The 18,766-nt window shown below is 46.7% G+C and overlaps 7 non-coding genes across 7 annotated transcripts; all 7 read left to right on the forward strand.

The window, feature by feature from the left end:
* Positions 1–5,896: 5,896 nt before the first annotated feature.
* Positions 5,897–5,969, forward strand: trnar-ccu (transfer RNA arginine (anticodon CCU)). The gene has a single exon. It is a non-coding gene; the product is annotated as a tRNA-Arg (tRNA).
* Positions 5,970–9,275: 3,306 nt separating this feature from the next.
* trnar-ccu (transfer RNA arginine (anticodon CCU)) lies at positions 9,276–9,348 on the forward strand. Its single transcript has one exon. It is a non-coding gene; the product is annotated as a tRNA-Arg (tRNA).
* A 3,340-nt stretch (positions 9,349–12,688) lies between these two features.
* trnar-ccg (transfer RNA arginine (anticodon CCG)) lies at positions 12,689–12,761 on the forward strand. The gene has a single exon. It is a non-coding gene; the product is annotated as a tRNA-Arg (tRNA).
* A 2,184-nt stretch (positions 12,762–14,945) lies between these two features.
* trnar-ccu (transfer RNA arginine (anticodon CCU)) lies at positions 14,946–15,018 on the forward strand. The gene has a single exon. It is a non-coding gene; the product is annotated as a tRNA-Arg (tRNA).
* Positions 15,019–16,104: 1,086 nt separating this feature from the next.
* trnar-ccu (transfer RNA arginine (anticodon CCU)) lies at positions 16,105–16,177 on the forward strand. The gene has a single exon. It is a non-coding gene; the product is annotated as a tRNA-Arg (tRNA).
* Positions 16,178–17,213: 1,036 nt separating this feature from the next.
* trnar-ccu (transfer RNA arginine (anticodon CCU)) lies at positions 17,214–17,286 on the forward strand. The gene has a single exon. It is a non-coding gene; the product is annotated as a tRNA-Arg (tRNA).
* A 1,086-nt stretch (positions 17,287–18,372) lies between these two features.
* Positions 18,373–18,445, forward strand: trnar-ccu (transfer RNA arginine (anticodon CCU)). Its single transcript has one exon. It is a non-coding gene; the product is annotated as a tRNA-Arg (tRNA).
* The last annotated feature ends 321 nt before the right edge of the window (positions 18,446–18,766 follow it).

The following is an 18,766-nucleotide window of genomic DNA, read 5'->3' on the forward strand; positions in this document are numbered from 1 at the left end:
CTTCTTCCCTCGGTTATTTCTGATGCATTGTCTGAAAACCTTCCATGGTCATTCAAGGGATTGCCCATCAAAGGATACTGTTGGTCCAAATTCCCTTCTGGGATGTAATAGTTTCCTTGTTGTTCATGACGGTGCCTTAGGTAAATAATGATGGATTGTCTTAATACTTTCCCAGACCTGGTGTCCTAGTGGCCTAATGGATACGGCACTGACCTCCTAAGCGAGAGATTGTGGGTTCAAGTCCCATCTGGGATGTTGGCTTCCACTGTTGTGCGGTACTGTGGCCTTCGCGCCTTCCCTCGGTTGGAACTGATGGATTGTCTTACAACATACGGACCCAATTAACGTCCCAGTGGCCTAAAGGACAAGGTGCTGGCTTCCTACGCCAGGGATTGTGTCTTCAAGTCCCATCTGGGATGTTGGCTTTTCCTGATTGTTCATTTTGGCTTTTGCTTCTTCCCTCGGTTATTTCTGATGCGTTGTCTTAAAACTTTCCATGGTCATTCAAGGGATTGCCCATCAAAGGATACTGTTGGTCCAAATTCCCTTCTGGGTTGTAATAGTTTCCTTGTTGTTCATGACGGTGCCTTAGGTAATGATGGATTTTCTCAATACATTTCCGGACCTGGTGGCCTATGGATAAGGCACTGGCCTCCTAAGCCAGTAATTGTGGTTTTAAGTCCCATCTGGGATGTTGGCATTCTCTTGTTGTTCATACTCTGACCTTTGCTCCTCCCCTCGTTTGGAACTGATGGATTGTCTTAAAACATACTGAGACAATTTATGTCCCAGTGGTCTAATGTTCAAGGCACTGGCCTCCTAAACCAGGTATTGTAGGAATAAATCCCTACTCGGTTGTTGGCTTTACCTTGTTGTCCGGTACTGTGCTATTTGCACCAAACCACGGTTATTACTGCTGGATTGTCTTAGAATATTTGTAGCTATTACTGTCCCAGTAGCCTAATCGACAAGGCACTGGCCTCCTAAGACAGGGATTGTGGGTTAATGTCCCTTCTGGACTGAAGTCATTTCTTAGGTTATTACTGATGGATTGTCTTAAAATATTCACAGACACGGTTTGTCCCTAACCGCGTTTATTACTGATAGATTGTCTGATAATATATGTAGGTCGTTAATGTCCCAGGTGCCTAATGGACAAGGGACTGGCCTCCTAAGCCAGGTATTGTGCGTTTAAGTCCCATTTGGGATACAGTCATTTCCTTGTTGTTCATGACTTTGCCCTTTTGTGCCTTCCTTAGGTTATTACTGATGGAGTGTCTTAAAACATTTGTTGCATGTTGTCTCCTCGTGGCCTCATGTACAAGTCACTGGCCTCTTAAACCAGGGATTGTGGGTATAAATCCCTGCTAGGGTCTTGGCTTTTCCTTGTTGTCCGGTACTTGGCTATTTGCACCAAACCACGGTTATTACTGCTGGATTGTCTTAGAATATTTGTAGCTATTACTGTCCCAGTAGCCTAATCGACAAGGCACTGGCCTCCTAAGACAAGCATTGTGGGTTCAAGTCCCATCTGGGATGTTATCCCGTCCTTGTAGTTCGGTACTCTGACCTTAGTACCTTACCTCGGTCGTTACTGATGGATTGTCTTAAAACATACTGAGACAGTTTATATACCAGTGACCTAATGGACAAGTCACTGGGCTTTGAAATTGTTGTAATTATTTCTAAATCAACATAAACTCAAGTTAGTAATCTGACTCCAATTTGTGACCTTACCCAACTGCCACTCATCCAACAATACGCGCGCTCGTTCTGCAATAGAAAGGTATCAGGAAGCCGGCATTTTCACACACGAGTGGATTTATTCCTAACACACAGATCGAATACAAGCACCTGGGTCTCGGGTCTCTCTCAAAACAGCTCTGTACGCCTCTGTTGCCACCAGCAGACGTACTCTACATCCGAGTTGCCCAGTAATGATTCATACTACACAATATGCAAATGGCACAGCAACAAAGGCATCCTCGCATGATTCTATTGGCTATGTGTATACTGCAGTTAACTTTAGCTTGATCTTATTGGTCTTTTTTCCCCTGCAGAATCATGTGGTGGCTCCTCCTGGTTGTGGTTTCCTGACAGTTGTTTTTCCACCAACTGCCGCTTGAGTCATCTCATCTCCGCCCCCTCCTTGCGGTGAGCACCGTCTGTTCTAAGACATTCCATTCTTGCACATTCTTGCACCACATACCCTGTTCCGCTCCACCAGTCACACGCTCAGCACTTTACAGTCTCACACTTTCATACACAGGATGCAGCAACATCTAATGAACTACGTTAAGCTCAAACTCTTATATTCCTTTGAAATCAAGAATAGTTGGTACAAATCTCTCCTCGGATGTTGGCTTTTCCTTGTTGTTCGGTGCTGTAATATTTGCACCTAACCGCAGTTATTACTGATGGATCATCTTCGAATATATGCTGCCCCTTACTGTCCCAGTGGCGTAATGGACGAGGCACTGGCGTCCTAAGCCAGGGGTTGTGGCATGTTGGCTTTTCCTGATCGTTCATTGTGACTTTTGCTTCTTCCCCCGGTTAATTCTGATGCATTGTCTGAAAATGTTCCATGGTCATTCATGTCGCAGTGGCCTGGTGGACAAGGCATTGCCCACCAAAGGCAGATACTGTTGGTCCAAATTCCGGTCTGGGTTGTCATAGTTTCCTTGTTGTTCATGACGGTACCTTGAGCGTTCCTTAGGTTAATCCTGATGGATTGTGTCAATACATTCCCAGACATAATGTGTCCTGGTGGCCTTATGGATAAGGCACTGGCCTCCTAAACCAGAGATTGTGGGTTCAAGTCCCCTCTGGGATGTTGGTGTTCTCTTGTTGTTCATACTAACCTTTGCTCCTTCCCTCGTTTGTAACTGATGGATTGTCTTAAAACATACTGAGACAATTTATGTCCCAGTGGCCTAATGTTCAAGGCACTGGCCTCCTAAACCAGGGATTGTGGCTTCAAGTCACATCTGGGATGCCGTCATTTCCTTGTTGTTCACGACTCGTCTCTTTTGCACCTTACTTAGGTTATTACTGATGCATTGTCTTAAAACATTGGCTGCATGTTGTGTCCCAGTGGCCTTATGGACCAAGGCACTGGCCTCCGAACCCAGGCATCGTGGATTCAAGTCCCATCTGGGTCTTGGTCGTTTCCTTTCTGTTCATGACTGTGCCATATACTCCTTACTTGAGTAATTACTGATGGGTTGTCTTAAAACATTCGCAGACATCGTGTGTCCCAGTGTATTAATGGACAAGGCACTGCCCTCCGAAGTTAGGCATTGTGGGTTCAAGCGGCATCTGGGATCTTGGTGTTTCTTTGTTGTTGAGTAATTTGGCGTTTGCGCCTTAACACCGTAATTACTGATCAATTGTCATAAAACATTCACAGCTTAGTTATACCCCAATGACCTAATGTACAAGCCACTGGCCTCTTAAACCTCAGATTGTGGGTTCGAGTCCCATCTGGGATGTTGGCCAAACCTTGTTTTTCCCTCCTGGGACATTAGTCCCTTCCCTCGGTTATTACTGATGGATTCTCTGAAAACATACTGAGCCAATTTATGTCCCAGTGGCCTAATGTACAAGGCACTGGCCTCCTAAACCTGGGATTGTGGGTATAAATCTCTGGGATGATTTTCCTTGTTGTCATCTACTGTGCTCTTTGCACCGAACCACTGTGATTTCTGATGGATGTGGCCGAATGGACAAGACACTGACCTCCTGATTTTTGGGTTATGGGCTATGTCCCATCTGGGATGAAGTCATTTCTTTGTTGTTAATGACTTTGCCCCTTCCTTGGGTTATTACTGAGGAATTGTCCCAAAACCATCACAGCCATTTTGTGTCCCAGTGGGCTAATGGACAAGGCACTACCCTCTTAAACCAGGGATTGTGGGTTCAAGTCCCACCTGGGATGTTGGCTTTTCCTTGTTGTTCGGTACTGTGGCCTTTGCACCTTTCTGAGGTTATTCTTTATGGAGTGTCTTAAAACATTCACAGACACCCTGTCTCCCTAATCCGTGTTTATTACTGATCGATTGTCTGTTAATCTGTACATTACATTTCTGTCCCAGTGGCCTAATGGACAAGGCACTGGCCTCCTAAGCCAGGGATTGTGGGTTCCAGTCCCATCTGAGATGTTGGCTTTCCCTGTTGTTCGGTACTGTCGCCTTTGCGCCTTCCCTCGGTTGAAACTGATGGATTGTCTTACAACATACAGGTCCAATTAACGTCCCGGTGGCCTAATGGACAAGGCGCTGGCCTCCGACGCCAGGGATTGTGGCGTCAAGTCCCATCTGGGATGCTGACATTTCCTTGTTTTTCATGTCTTTGTCTTTTGCGCCTTCCTTAGGTTATTACTGATGGCTTGTCCGAAAAAATTTGCTGCATGGTTTGTCCCTGTGGTGTAATGGACCAAGGCGCTGCCCTCCTTAGCCAGGCATAATGGGTTAAAGTCCCATCTGAGTCGTAGTCGTTTCCTTGCTGTTCATGTGGCATTTACGCATTCTTCAGGTTGTGACTGATGGGTTGTCTTATAACATTCGCAGACATTGTGTGTCCCAGTGTGTTCATGGACAAGGCACTGCCCTCCTGAGCCAGGCATTTTGGGTTCAAGTCCCATCCAGGTAGTGGTCGTTTCCTTGCTGTTCATATCTGTGGCATTTACGCCTTCCTTAGGTTATTACTGATGGATTGTCTCAAAACCTTCGCAGACACTTTGCGTCCCAGTGGCCTAATGGACAAGGCACTACCCTCTTAAACCGGGGATTGTGGGTTCCAGTCCCATCTGAGATGTTGGCTTTCCCTGTTGTTCGGTACTGTCGCCTTTGCGCCTTCCCTCGGTTGAAACGGATGGATTGTCTTACAACATACAGGTCCAATTAACGTCCCGGTGGCCTAATGGACAAGGCGCTGGCCTCCTACGCCAGGGATTGTGGCTTCAAGTCCCATCTGCGTCGAAGCGGTTTCCTTGCTGTTCATATCTGTGGCATTTACGCCATCTTCAGGTTGTGACTGATGGGTTGTCTTATAACATTCGCAAACATTGTGTGTCCCAGTGTGTTCATGGACAAGCCCCTGCCCTCCGAAGCTACGTGTTGTGGGTTCAAGCGCCATCTGGGATGTTGGTGTTTCTTTGATGTTGAGTAATTTGGCGTTTGCGCCTTAACACCGTAATTACTGATCAATTGTCATAAAACATTCACAGCTTAGTTATGACCTAATGTATAAGCCACTGGCCTCTTAAACCTCAGATTGTGGGTTCGAGTCCCATCTGGGATGTTGGCAAAACCTGTGTTTCCGTCCTGGGACATTAGTCCCTTCTCTCGGTTATTACTGATGGATTCTCTGAAAATATACTGAGCCAATTTATGTCCCAGTGGCCTAATGTACAAGGCACTGGCCTCCTAAACCTGGGATTGTGGGTATAAATCTCTGGGATGCTTTTCCTTGTTGTCATCTACTGTGCTCTTTGCACCGAACCACAGGGATTTCTGATGCATGTGGCCGAATGGACAAGACACTGACCTCCTGATTTTTGGTTTATGGGTTCAAGTCCCATCTGGGATGAAGTCATTTCTTTGTTGTTCATGACTTTGCCCCTTCCTTGAGTTATTACTGAGGAATTGTCCCAAAACCATCACAACCATTTTGTGTCCCATGGGCTAATGGACAAGGCACTACCCTCTTAAACCAGGGATTGTGGGTTCCAGTCCCACCTGGGATGTTGGCTTTTCCTTGTTGTTCTGTACTGTGGCCTTTGCACCTTTCTGAGGTTATTCCTTATGGAGTGTCTTAAAACATTCACAGACACCCCGTCTCCCTAATCCGCGTTTATTACTGATCGATTGTCTGTTAATCTGTGCAGTACATTACTGTCCCAGTGGCCTAATGGACAAGGCACTGGCCTCCTAAACCAGGGATTGTGGGTTCAAGTCCCATCTGGGATGCTGTTGTTTCCTTGTTGTTCATGTCTTTGTCTTTTGCGCCTTCCTTAGGTTATTACTGATGGATTGTCCTGAAACATTTGCTGCATGGTTTGTCCCTGTGGCGTAATGGACCAAGGCGCTGCCCTCCTTAGCCAGGCATAATGGGTTCAAGTCCCATCTGAGTCGTAGTCGTTTCCTTGCTGTTCATATGTGGCATTTACGCCTTCTTCAGGTTGTGACTGATGGGTTGTCTTATAACCTTCGCAGACATTGTGTGTCCCAGTGTGTTCATGGACAAGGCACTGCCCTCCTTAGCCAGGCATTGTGGGTTCAAGTCCCATCCGGGTAGTGGTCGTTTCCTTGCTGTTCATATTTGTGGCATTTACGCCTTCCTTAGGTTATTACTGATGGATTGTCTCAAAACCTTTGAAGACAGTTTTTGTCCCAGTGGCCTAATGGACAAGGCACTACCCTCTTAAACCAGGGATTGTGGGTTCCAGTCCCATCTGGGATGTTGGCTTTCCCTGTTGTTCGGTACTGTCGCCTTTGCGCCTTCCCTCGGTTGAAACTGATGGATTGTCTTACAACATACAGGTCCAATTAACGTCCCGGTGGCCTAATGGACAAGGCGCTGGCCTCCTACGCCAGGGATTGTGGCTTAAAGTCCTATCTGGGATCTGGGCTTTTCCTGATCCTTCATTTTGGCTTTTGCTTCTTCCCTCGGTTATTTCTGATGCATTGTCTTAAAACCTTCCATGGTCATTCAAGGGATTGCCCATCAAAGGATACTGTTGGTCCAAATTCCCTTCTAGGTTTTAAAAGTTTCCTTGTTGTTCGTGACAGTACCTTTATGTAAATAATGATGGATTGTCTTAATACATTCCCAGACCCGGTCTCCTGGTGGCCTAATGGATAAGGCACTGGCCTCCTAAGCCAGGTTTTGTGTGTTCAAGTCCCATCTGGGATGTTGGTTTTCTCTTGTTGTTCAGTCCTCTGACCTTTGCGCCTTCCCTCGATTGGAACTGATGGATTGTCTGAAAACATACTGAGACAATTTATGTCCCAGTGGCCTAATGGACAAGGCACTGGCCTCCTAAGCCAGGGATTGTGGTTTCAAGTCCCGTCTGGGATGCTGTCATTTCCTTTTTGTTCATGTCTTTGCCCTTTTGCGCCTTCCTTAGGTTATTACTGATGGATTGTCTGAAAACATACTGAGACAATTTATGTCCCAGTGGCCTAATTGACCAAGGCGCTGCCCTCCTTAGCCAGGCATTGTGGCTTCAAGTCCCATCTGGGTCGTAGCGATTTCCTTGCTGTTCATATCTGTGGCATTTACGCCTTCTTCAGGTTGTGACTGATGGTTTGTCTTATAACATTCGCAAACATTGTGTGTCCCAGTGTGTTCACGGACAAGGCACTGCCCTCCGAAGCTACGTGTTGTGGGTTCAAGCGCCATCTGGGATGTTGGTGTTTCTTTGATGTTGAGTAATTTGGCGTTTGCGCCTTAACACCGTAATTACTGATCAATTGTCATAAAACATTCACAGCTTAGTTATGACCTAATGTACAAGCCACTGGCCTCTTAAACCTCAGATTGTGGGTTCGAGTCCCATCTGGGATGTTGGCAAAACCTTGTGCTTCCGTCCTGGGACATTAGTCCCTTCCCTCGGTTATTACTGATGGATTCTCTGAAAACATACTGAGCCAATTTATGTCCCAGTGGCCTAATGTACAAGGCACTGGCCTCCTAAACCTGGGATTGTGGGTATAAATCTCTGGGATGCTTTTCCTTGTTGTCATCTACTGTGCTCTTTGCACCGAACCACGGTGATTTCTGATGCATGTGGCCGAATGGACAAGACACTGACCTCCTGATTTTTGGGTTATGGGTTCAAGTCCCATCTGGGATGAAGTCATTTCTTTGTTGTTTATGACTTTGCCCCTTCCTTGGGTTATTACTGAGGAATTGTCCCAAAACCATCACAGCCATTTTGTGTCCCAGTGGGCTAATGGACAAGGCACTACCCTCTTAAACCAGGGATTGTGGGTTCCAGTCCCACCTGGGATGTTGGCTTTTCCTTGTTGTTCGGTATTGTGGCCTTTGCACCTTTCTGAGGTTATTCCTTATGGAGTGTCTTAAAACATTCACAGACACCCCGTCTCCCTAATCCGCGTTTATTACTGATCGATTGTCTGTTAATCTGTGCAGTACATTACTGTCCCAGTGGCCTAATGGACAAGGCACTGGCCTCCTAAGCTAGGTATTGTGGGTTCAAGTCCCATCTGGGATGCTGACATTTCTTTGTTTTTCATGTCTGTCTTTTGCGCCTTCCTTAGGTTATTACTGATGGATTGTCCTGAAACATTTGCTGCATGGTTTGTCCCTGTGGCCTAATGGACCAAGGCGCTGCCCTCCTTAGCCAGGCATAATGGGTTCAAGTCCCATCTGAGTCGTAGTCGTTTCCTTGCTGTTCATATGGGGCATTTACGCCTTCTTCAGGTTGTGACTGATGGGTTGTCTTATAACATTCGCAGACATTGTGTGTCCCAGTGTGTTCATGGACAAAGCACTGCCCTCCTGAGCCAGGCATTGTGGGTTCAAGTCCCATCCGGGTTGTGGTCGTTTCCTTGCTGTTCATATCTGTGGCATTTACGCCTTCCTTAGGTTATTACTGATGGATTGTCTCAAAACCTTCGCAGACAGTTTGTGTCCCAGTGGCCTAATGGACAAGGCACTACCCTCTTAAACCAGGGATTGTGGGTTCCAGTCCCATCTGAGATGTTGGCTTTCCCTGTTGTTCGGTACTGTCGCCTTTGCGCCTTCCCTCGGTTGAAACTGATGGATTGTCTTACAACATACAGGTCCAATTAACGTCCCGGTGGCCTAATGGACAAGGCGCTGGCCTCCTACGCCAGGGATTGTGGCTTCAAGTCCCATCTGGGTTCTTGGCTTTTCCTGATCCTTCATTTTGGCTTTTGCTTCTTCCCTCGTTTATTTCTGATGCATTGTCTTAAAACCTTCCATGGTCATTCAAGGGATTGCCCATCAAAGGATACTGTTGGTCCAAATTCCCTTCTAGGTTTTAAAAGTTTCCTTGTTGTTCATGACGGTACCTTTATGTAAATAATGATGGATTGTCTTAATAAATTCCCAGACCCGGTCTCCTGGTGGCCTAATGGATAAGGCACTGGCCTCCTATGCCAGGTTTTGTGTGTTCAAGTCCCATCTGGGATGTTGGTTTTCTCTTGTTGTTCAGTCCTCTGACCTTTGCGCCTTCCCTCGATTGGAACTGATGGATTGTCTGAAAACATACTGAGACAATTTATGTCCCAGTGGCCTAATGGACAAGGCACTGGCCTCCTAAGCCAGGGATTGTGGGTTCAAGTCCCGTCTGGGATGCTGTCATTTCCTTGTTGTTCATGTCTTTACCCTTTTGCGCCTTCCTTAGGTTATTACTGATGGATTGTCTGAAAACATACTGAGACAATTTATGTCCCAGAGGCCTAATGCACCAAGGCGCTCCCCTCCTTAGCCAGGCATTGTGGGTTCAAGTCCCATCTGGGTCGTAGCGGTTTCCTTGCTGTTCATATCTGTGGCATTTACGCCTTCTTCAGGTTGTGACTGATGGGTTGTCTTTTAACATTCGCAAACATTGTGTGTCCCAGTGTGTTCACGGACAAGGCACTGCCCTCCGAAGCTACGTGTTGTGGGTTCAAGCGCCATCTGGGATGTTGGTGTTTCTTTGATGTTGAGTAATTTGGCGTTTGCGCCTTAACACCGTAATTACTGATCAATTGTCATAAAACATTCACAGCTTAGTTATGACCTAATGTACAAGCCACTGGCCTCTTAAACCTCAGATTGTGGGTACGAGTCCCATCTGGGATGTTGGCAAAACCTTGTGTTTCCGTCCTGGGACATTAGGCCCTTCCCTCGGTTATTACTGATGGATTCTCTGAAAACATACTGAGCCAATTTATGTCCCAGTGGCCTAATGTACAAGGCACTGGCCTCCTAAACCTGGGATTGTGGGTGTAAATCTCTGGGATGCTTTTCCTTGTTGTCATCTACTGTGCTCTTTGCACCGAACCACAGGGATTTCTGATGGATGTGGCCGAATGGACAAGACACTGACCTCCTGATTTTTGGGTTATGGGTTCAAGTCCCATCTGGGATGAAGTCATTTCTTTGTTGTTTATGACTTTGCCCCTTCCTTGGGTTATTACTGAGGAATTGTCCCAAAACCATCACAGCCATTTTGTGTCCCAGTGGGCTAATGGACAAGGCACTACCCTCTTAAACCAGGGATTGTGGGTTCCAGTCCCACCTGGGATGTTGGCTTTTCCTTGTTGTTCGGTACTGTGGCCTTTGCACCTTTCTGAGGTTATTCCTTATGGAGTGTATTAAAACATTCACAGACACCCTGTCTCCCTAATCCGCGTTTATTACTGATCGATTGTCTGTTAATCTGTGCAGTACATTACTGTCCCAGTGGCCTAATGGACAAGGCACTGGCCTCTTATGCCAGGGATTGTGGGTTCAAGTCCCATCTATGATGCTGTCATTTCCTTGTTGTTCATGTCTTTGTCTTTTGCGCCTTCCTTAGGTTATTACTGATGGATTGTCTGAAAACATACTGAGACAATTTATGTCCCAGTGGCCTAATGCACCAAGGCGCTCCCCTCCTTAGCCAGGCATTGTGGGTTCAAGTCCCATCTGGGTCGTAGCGGTTTCCTTGCTGTTCATATCTGTGGCATTTACGCCTTCTTCAGGTTGTGACTGATGGGTTGTCTTTTAACATTCGCAAACATTGTGTGTCCCAGTGTGTTCACGGACAAGGCACTGCCCTCCGAAGCTACGTGTTGTGGGTTCAAGCGCCATCTGGGATGTTGGTGTTTCTTTGATGTTGAGTAATTTGGCGTTTGCGCCTTAACACCGTAATTACTGATCAATTGTCATAAAACATTCACAGCTTAGTTATGACCTAATGTACAAGCCACAGGCCTCTTAAACCTCAGATTGTGGGTTGGAGTCCCATCTGGGATGTTGGCAAAACCTTGTGTTTCCGTCCTGGGACATTAGTCCCTTCCCTCGGTTATTACTGATGGATTCTCTGAAAACATACTGAGCCAATTTATGTCCCAGTGGCCTAATGTACAAGGCACTGGCCTCCTAAACCTGGGATTGTGGGTATAAATCTCTGGGATGATTTTCCTTGTGGTCATCTACTGTGCTCTTTGCACCGAACCACGGGGATTTCCGATGCATGTGGCCGAATGGACAAGACACTGACCTCCTGATTTTTGGGTTATGGGTTCAAGTCCCATCTGGGATGAAGTCATTTCTTTGTTGTTAATGACTTTGCCCCTTCCTTGGGTTATTACTGAGGAATTGTCCCAAAACCATCACCGCCATTTTGTGTCCCAGTGGGCTAATGGACAAGGCACTACCCTCTTAAACCAGGGATTGTGGGTTCCAGTCCCACCTGGGATGTTGGCTTTTCCTTGTTGTTCGGGACTGTGGCCTTTGCACCTTTCTGAGGTTATTCCTTATTGAGTGTCTTAAAACATTCACAGACACCCTCTCCCTAATCCGCGTTTATTACTGATCGATTGTCTGTTAATCTGTACAGTACATTACTGTCCCTGTGGCCTAATGGACAAGGCACTGGCCTCCTGAGCCAGGGATTGTGGGTTCCAGTCCCATCTGGGAAGCTGACATTTCCTTGTTTTTCATGTCTTTGTCTTTTGCGCCTTCCTTAGGTTATTACTGATGGATTGTCCTAAAACATTTGCTGCATGGTTTGTCCCTGTGGTGTAATGGACCAAGGCGCTGACCTCCTTAGCCAGGCATAATGGGTTCAAGTCCCATCTGAGTCGTAGTCGTTTCCTTGCTGGTCATATGTGGCATTTACGCCTTCTTCAGGTTGTGACTGATGGGTTGTCTTATAACATTCGCAGACATTGTGTGTCCCAGTGTCTTCATGGACAAGTCACTGCCCTCCTGAGCCAGGCATTGTGGGTTCAAGTCCCATCCGGGTAGTGGTCGTTTCCTTGCTGTTCATATCTGTGGCATTTACGCCTTCCTTAGGTTATTACTGATGGATTGTCTCAAAACCTTTGCACACAGTTTGTGGCCTAATGGACAAGGCACTACCCTCTTAAACCAGGGATTGTGGGTTCCAGTCTGGGATGTTGGCTTTCCCTGTTGTTCTGTAATGTCCCCTTTGCGCCTTCCCTCGGTTGAAACTGATGGATTGTCTTACAACATACAGGTCCAATTAACGTCCCGGTGGCCTAATGGACAAGGCGCTGGCCTCCTACGCCAGGGATTGTGGCTTCATGTCCCATCTGGAGTCTGGGCATTTCCTGATCCATCATTTTGGCTTTTGCTACTTCCCTCGGTTATTTCTGATGCATTGTCTTAAAACCTTCCATGGTCATTTAAGGGATTGACCATCAAAGGATACTGTTGGTCCAAATTCCCTTCTAGGTTTTAAAAGTTTCCTTGTTGTTCAAAAGGGTACCTTTATGTAAATAATGATGGATTGTCTTAATACACTCCCAGACCCGGTCTCCTGGTGGCCTAATGGATAAGGCACTGGCCTCCTAAGCCGGGTTTTGTGTGTTCAAGTCCCATCTGGGATGTTGGTTTTCTCTTGTTGTTCAGTACTCTGACCTTTGCGCCTTCCCTCGATTGGAACTGATGGATTGTCTGAAAACATACTGAGACAATTTATGTCCCAGTGGCCTAATGGACAAGGCACTGGCCTCCGAAGCCAGGGATTGTGGGTTCAAGTCCCGTCTGGGATGCTGTCATTTCCTTGTTGTTCATGTCTTTACCCTTTTGCGCCTTCCTTAGGTTATTACTGATGGATTGTCTGAAAACATACTGAGACAATTTGTGTCCCAGTGGCCTAATGGACCAAGGCGCTACCCTCCTTAGCCAGGCATTGTGGGTTCAAGTCCCATCTGGGTTGTAGCGGTTTCCTTGCTGTTCATATCTGTGGCATTTACGCCTTCTTCAGGTTGTGACTGATGGGTTGTCTTATAACATTCGCAAACATTGTGTGTCCCAGTGTGTTCACGGACAAGGCACTGCCCTCCGAAGCTACGTGTTGTGGGTTCAAGCGCCATCTGGGATGTTGGTGTTTCTTTGATGTTGAGTAATTTGGCGTTTGCGCCTTAACACCGTAATTACTGATCAATTGTCATAAAACATTCACAGCTTAGTTATGACCTAATGTACAAGCCACAGGCCTCTTAAACCTCAGATTGTGGGTTGGAGTCCCATCTGGGATGTTGGCAAAACCTTGTGTTTCCGTCCTGGGACATTAGTCCCTTCCCTCGGTTATTACTGATGGATTCTCTGAAAACATACTGAGCCAATTTATGTCCCAGTGGCCTAATGTACAAGGCACTGGCCTCCTAAACCTGGGATTGTGGGTATAAATCTCTGGGATGATTTTCCTTGTGGTCATCTACTGTGCTCTTTGCACCGAACCACGGGGATTTCCGATGCATGTGGCCGAATGGACAAGACACTGACCTCCTGATTTTTGGGTTATGGGTTCAAGTCCCATCTGGGATGAAGTCATTTCTTTGTTGTTAATGACTTTGCCCCTTCCTTGGGTTATTACTGAGGAATTGTCCCAAAACCATCACAGCCATTTTGTGTCCCAGTGGGCTAATGGACAAGGCACTACCCTCTTAAACCAGGGATTGTGGGTTCCAGTCCCACCTGGGATGTTGGCTTTTCCTTGTTGTTCGGTACTGTGGCCTTTGCACCTTTCTGAGGTTATTCCTTATTGAGTGTCTTAAAACATTCACAGACACCCTGTCTCCCTAATCCGCGTTTATTACTGATCGATTGTCTGTTAATCTGTACAGTACATTACTGTCCCTGTGGCCTAATGGACAAGGCACTGGCCTCCTGAGCCAGGGATTGTGGGTTCCAGTCCCATCTGGGAAGCTGACATTTCCTTGTTTTTCATGTCTTTGTCTTTTGCGCCTTCCTTAGGTTATTACTGATGGATTGTCCTAAAACATTTGCTGCATGGTTTGTCCCTGTGGTGTAATGGACCAAGGCGCTGCCCTCCTTAGCCAGGCATAATGGGTTCAAGTCCCATCTGAGTCGTAGTCGTTTCCTTGCTGGTCATATGTGGCATTTACGCCTTCTTCAGGTTGTGACTGATGGGTTGTCTTATAACATTCGCAGACATTGTGTGTCCCAGTGTGTTCATGGACAAGTCACTGCCCTCCTGAGCCAGGCATTGTGGGTTCAAGTCCCATCCGGGTAGTGGTCGTTTCCTTGCTGTTCATATCTGTGGCATTTACGCCTTCCTTAGGTTATTACTGATGGATTGTCTCAAAACCTTTGCACACAGTTTGTGGCCTAATGGACAAGGCACTACCCTCTTAAACCAGGGATTGTGGGTTCCAGTCTGGGATGTTGGCTTTCCCTGTTGTTCGGTAATGTCCCCTTTGCGCCTTCCCTCGGTTGAAACTGATGGATTGTCTTACAACATACAGGTCCAATTAACGTCCCGGTGGCCTAATGGACAAGGCGCTGGCCTCCTACGCCAGGGATTGTGGCTTCAAGTCCCATCTGGAGTCTGGGCATTTCCTGATCCATCATTTTGGCTTTTGCTACTTCCCTCGGTTATTTCTGATGCATTGTCTTAAAACCTTCCATGGTCATTCAAGGGATTGACCATCAAAGGATACTGTTGGTCCAAATTCCCTTCTAGGTTTTAAAAGTTTCCTTGTTGTTCAAAAGGGTACCTTTATGTAAATAATGATGGATTGTCTTAATACACTCCCAGTCCCGGTCTCCTGGTGGCCTAATGGATAAGGCACTGGCCTCCTAAGCCAGGTTTTGTGTGTTCAAGTCCCATCTGGGATGTTGGTTTTCTCCTGTTGTTCAGTACTCTGACCTTTGCGCCTTCCCTCGATTGGAACTGATGGATTGTCTGAAAACATACTGAAACAATTTATGTCCCAGTGGCCTAATGGACAAGGCACTGGCCTCCTAAGCCAGGGATTGTGGGTTCAAGTCCTGTCTGGGATGCTGTCATTTCCTTGTTGTTCATGTCTTTGCCCTTTTGCGCCTTCCTTAGGTTATTACTGATGGATTGTCTGAAAACATACTGAGACAATTTATGTCCCAGTGGCCTAATGGACCAAGGCGCTACCCTCCTTAGCCAGGCATTGTGGGTTCAAGTCCCATCTGGGTCGTAGCGGTTTCCTTGCTGTTCATATCTGTGGCATTTACGCCTTCTTCAGGTTGTGACTGATGGGTTGTCTTATAACATTCGCAAACATTGTGTGTCCCAGTGTGTTCACGGACAAGGCACTGCCCTCCGAAGCTACGTGTTGTGGGTTCAAGCGCCATCTGGGATGTTGGTGTTTCTTTGATGTTGAGTAATTTGGCGTTTGCGCCTTAACACCGTAATTACTGATCAATTGTCATAAAACATTCACAGCTTAGTTATGACCTAATGTACAAGCCACTGGCCTCTTAAACCTCAGATTGTGGGTTTGAGTCCCATCTGGGATGTTGGCAAAACCTTGTGTTTCCGTCCTGGGACATTAGTCCCTTCCCTCGGTTATTACTGATGGATTCTCTGAAAACATACTGAGCCAATTTATGTCCCAGTGGCCTAATGTACAAGGCACTGGCCTCCTAAACCTGGGATTGTGGGTATAAATCTCTGGGATGATTTTCCTTGTGGTCATCTACTGTGCTCTTTGCACCGAACCACGGTGATTTCTGATACATGTGGCCGAATGGACAAGACACTGACCTCCTGATTTTTGGGTTATGGGTTCAAGTCCCATCTGGGATGAAGTCATTTCTTTGTTGTTAATGACTTTGCCCCTTCCTTGGGTTATTACTGAGGAATTGTCCCAAAACCATCACAGCCATTTTGTGTCCCAGTGGGCTAATGGACAAGGCACTACCCTCTTAAACCAGGGATTGTGGGTTCCAGTCCCACCTGGGATGTTGGCTTTTCCTTGTTGTTCGGTACTGTGGCCTTTGCACCTTTCTGAGGTTATTCCTTATGGAGTGTCTTAAAACATTCACAGACACCCTGTCTCCCTAATCCGCGTTTATTACTGATCGATTGTCTGTTAATCTGTGCCGTACATTACTGTCCCAGTGGCCTAATGGACAAGGCACTGGCCTCCTAAGCCAGGGATTGTGGGTTCAAGTCCCATCTGGGATGCTGACATTTCCTTGTTTTTCATGTCTTTGTCTTTTGCGCCTTCCTTAGGTTATTACTGATGGATTGTCCTAAAACATTTGCTGCATGGTTTGTCCCTGTGGTGTAATGGACCAAGGCGCTGCCCTCCTTAGCCAGGCATAATGGGTTCAAGTCCCATCTGAGTCGTAGTCGTTTCCTTGCTGTTCATATGGGGCATTTACGCCTTCTTCAGGTTGTGACTGATGGGTTGTCTTATAACATTCGCAGACATTGTGTGTCCCAGTGTGTTCATGGACAAGCCACTGCCCTCCTTAGCCAGGCGTTGTGGGTTCAAGTCCCATCCGGGTAGTGGTCGTTTTCTTGCTGATCATATGTGGCATTTACGCCTTCCTTAGGTTATTACTGATGGATTGTCTCAAAACCTTCGCAGAATGTTCATGTCCCAGTGGCCTCATGGACAAGGCACTGCCCTCTTAAACCGGGGATTGTGGGTTCCAGTCCCATCTGGGATGTTGGCTTTCCCTGTTGTTCGGTACTGTCACCTTTGCGCCTTCCCTCGGTTGAAACTGAGGGATTGTCTTACAATATACAGGTCCAATTAACGTCCCGGCGGCCTAATGGACAAGGCGCTGGCCTCCTACGCCAGGGATTGTGGCTTCAAGTCTCATCTGGCATCTTGGCTTTTCCCGATCCTTCATTTTGGCTTTTGCTTCTTCCTTCGGTTATTTCTGATTCATTGTCTTAAAACCTTCCATGGTCATTCAAGGGATGGCCCATCAAAGGATACTGTTTGTCCAAATTCCCTTCTAGGTTTTAAAAGTTTCCTTGTTGTTCATGACGGTACCTTTATGTAAATAATGATGGATTGTCTTAATACATTCCCAGACCCGGTCTCCTGGTGGCCTAATGGATGAGGCACTGGCCTCCTAAGACAGGTTTTGTGTGTTCAAGTCCCATCTGGGATGTTGGTTTTCTCTTGTTGTTCAGTACTCTGACCTTTGCGCCTTCCCTCGATTGGAACTGATGGATTGTCTGAAAACATACTGAGACAATTTATGTCCCAGTGGCCTAATGGACAAGGCACTGGCCTCCTAAGCCAGGGATTGTGGGTTCAAGTCCCGTCTGGGATGCTGTCATTTCCTTGTTGTTCATGTCTTTACCCTTTTGCGCCTTCCTTAGGTTATTACTGATGGATTGTCTGAAAACATACTGAGACAATTTATGTCCCAGTGGCCGAATGGACCAAGGCGCTGCCCTCCGTAGCCAGGCATTGTGGGTTCAAGTCCCATCTGGGTCGAAGCGGTTTCCTTGCTGTTCATATCTGTGGCATTTACGCCATCTTCAGGTTGTGACTGATGGGTTGTCTTATAACATTCGCAAACATTGTGTGTCCCAGTGTGTTCATGGACAAGCCCCTGCCCTCCGAAGCAACGTGTTGTGGGTTCAAGCGCCATCTGGGATGTTGGTGTTTCTTTGATGTTGAGTAATTTGGCGTTTGCGCCTTAACACCGTAATTACTGCTCAATTGTCATAAAACATTCACAGCTTAGTGATGACCAAATGTACAAGCCACTGGCCTCTTAAACCTCAGATTGTGGGTTCGAGTCCCATCTGGGATGTTGGCAAAATCTTGTGTTTCCGTCCTGGGACATTAGTCCCTTCCCTCGGTTATTACTGATGGATTCTCTGAAAACATACTGAGCCAATTTATGTCGCAGTGGCCTAATGTACAAGGCACTGGCCTCCTTAACCTGGGATTGTGGGTATAAATCTCTGGGATGCTTTTCCTTGTTGTCATCTACTGTGCTCTTTGCACCGAACCACGGTGATTTCTGATGGATGTGGCCGAATGGACAAGACACTGACCTCCTGATTTTTGCGTTATGGGTTCAAGTCCCATCTGGGATGAAGTCATTTCTTTGTTGTTGATGACTTTGCCCCTTCCTTGGGTTATTACTGAGGAATTGTCCCAAAACCATCACAGCCATTTTGTGTCCCAGTGGGCTAATGGACAAGGCACTACCCTCTTAAACCAGGGATTGTGGGTTCCAGTCCCACCTGGGATGTTGGCTTTTCCTTGTTGTTCGGTACTGTGGCCTTTGCACCTTTCTGAGGTTATTCCTTATGGAGTGTCTTAAAACATTCACAGACACCCTGTCTCCCTAATCCGCGTTTATTACTGATCGATTGTCTGTAAATCTGTGCAGTACATTACTGTCCCAGTGGCCTAATGGACAAGGCACTGGCCTCCTAAGCCAGGGATTGTGGGTTCAAGTCCCATCTGGGATGCTGACATTTCCTTGTTTTTCATGTCTTTGTCTTTTGCGCCTTCCTTAGGTTATTACTGATGGATTGTCCAAAAACATTTGCTGCATGGTTTGTCCCTGTGGTGTAATGGACCAAGGCGCTGCCCTCCTTAGCCAGGCATAATGGGTTCAAGTCCCATCTGAGTCGTAGTCGTTTCCTTGCTGTTCATATGTGGCATTTACGCCTTCTTCAGGTTGTGACTGATGGGTTGTTTTATAACATTCGCAGACATTGTGTGTCCCAGTGTGTTCATGGACAAGTCACTGCCCTCCTGAGCCAGGCATTGTGGGTTCAAGTCCCATC

The sequence above is a fragment of the Idiotropiscis lumnitzeri genome, chromosome 20 (assembly GCF_059441095.1).
Source record: "Idiotropiscis lumnitzeri isolate Australia: NSW breed Sydney's pygmy pipehorse chromosome 20, RoL_Ilum_1.0, whole genome shotgun sequence".
NCBI lineage: Eukaryota > Metazoa > Chordata > Actinopteri > Syngnathiformes > Syngnathidae > Idiotropiscis > Idiotropiscis lumnitzeri.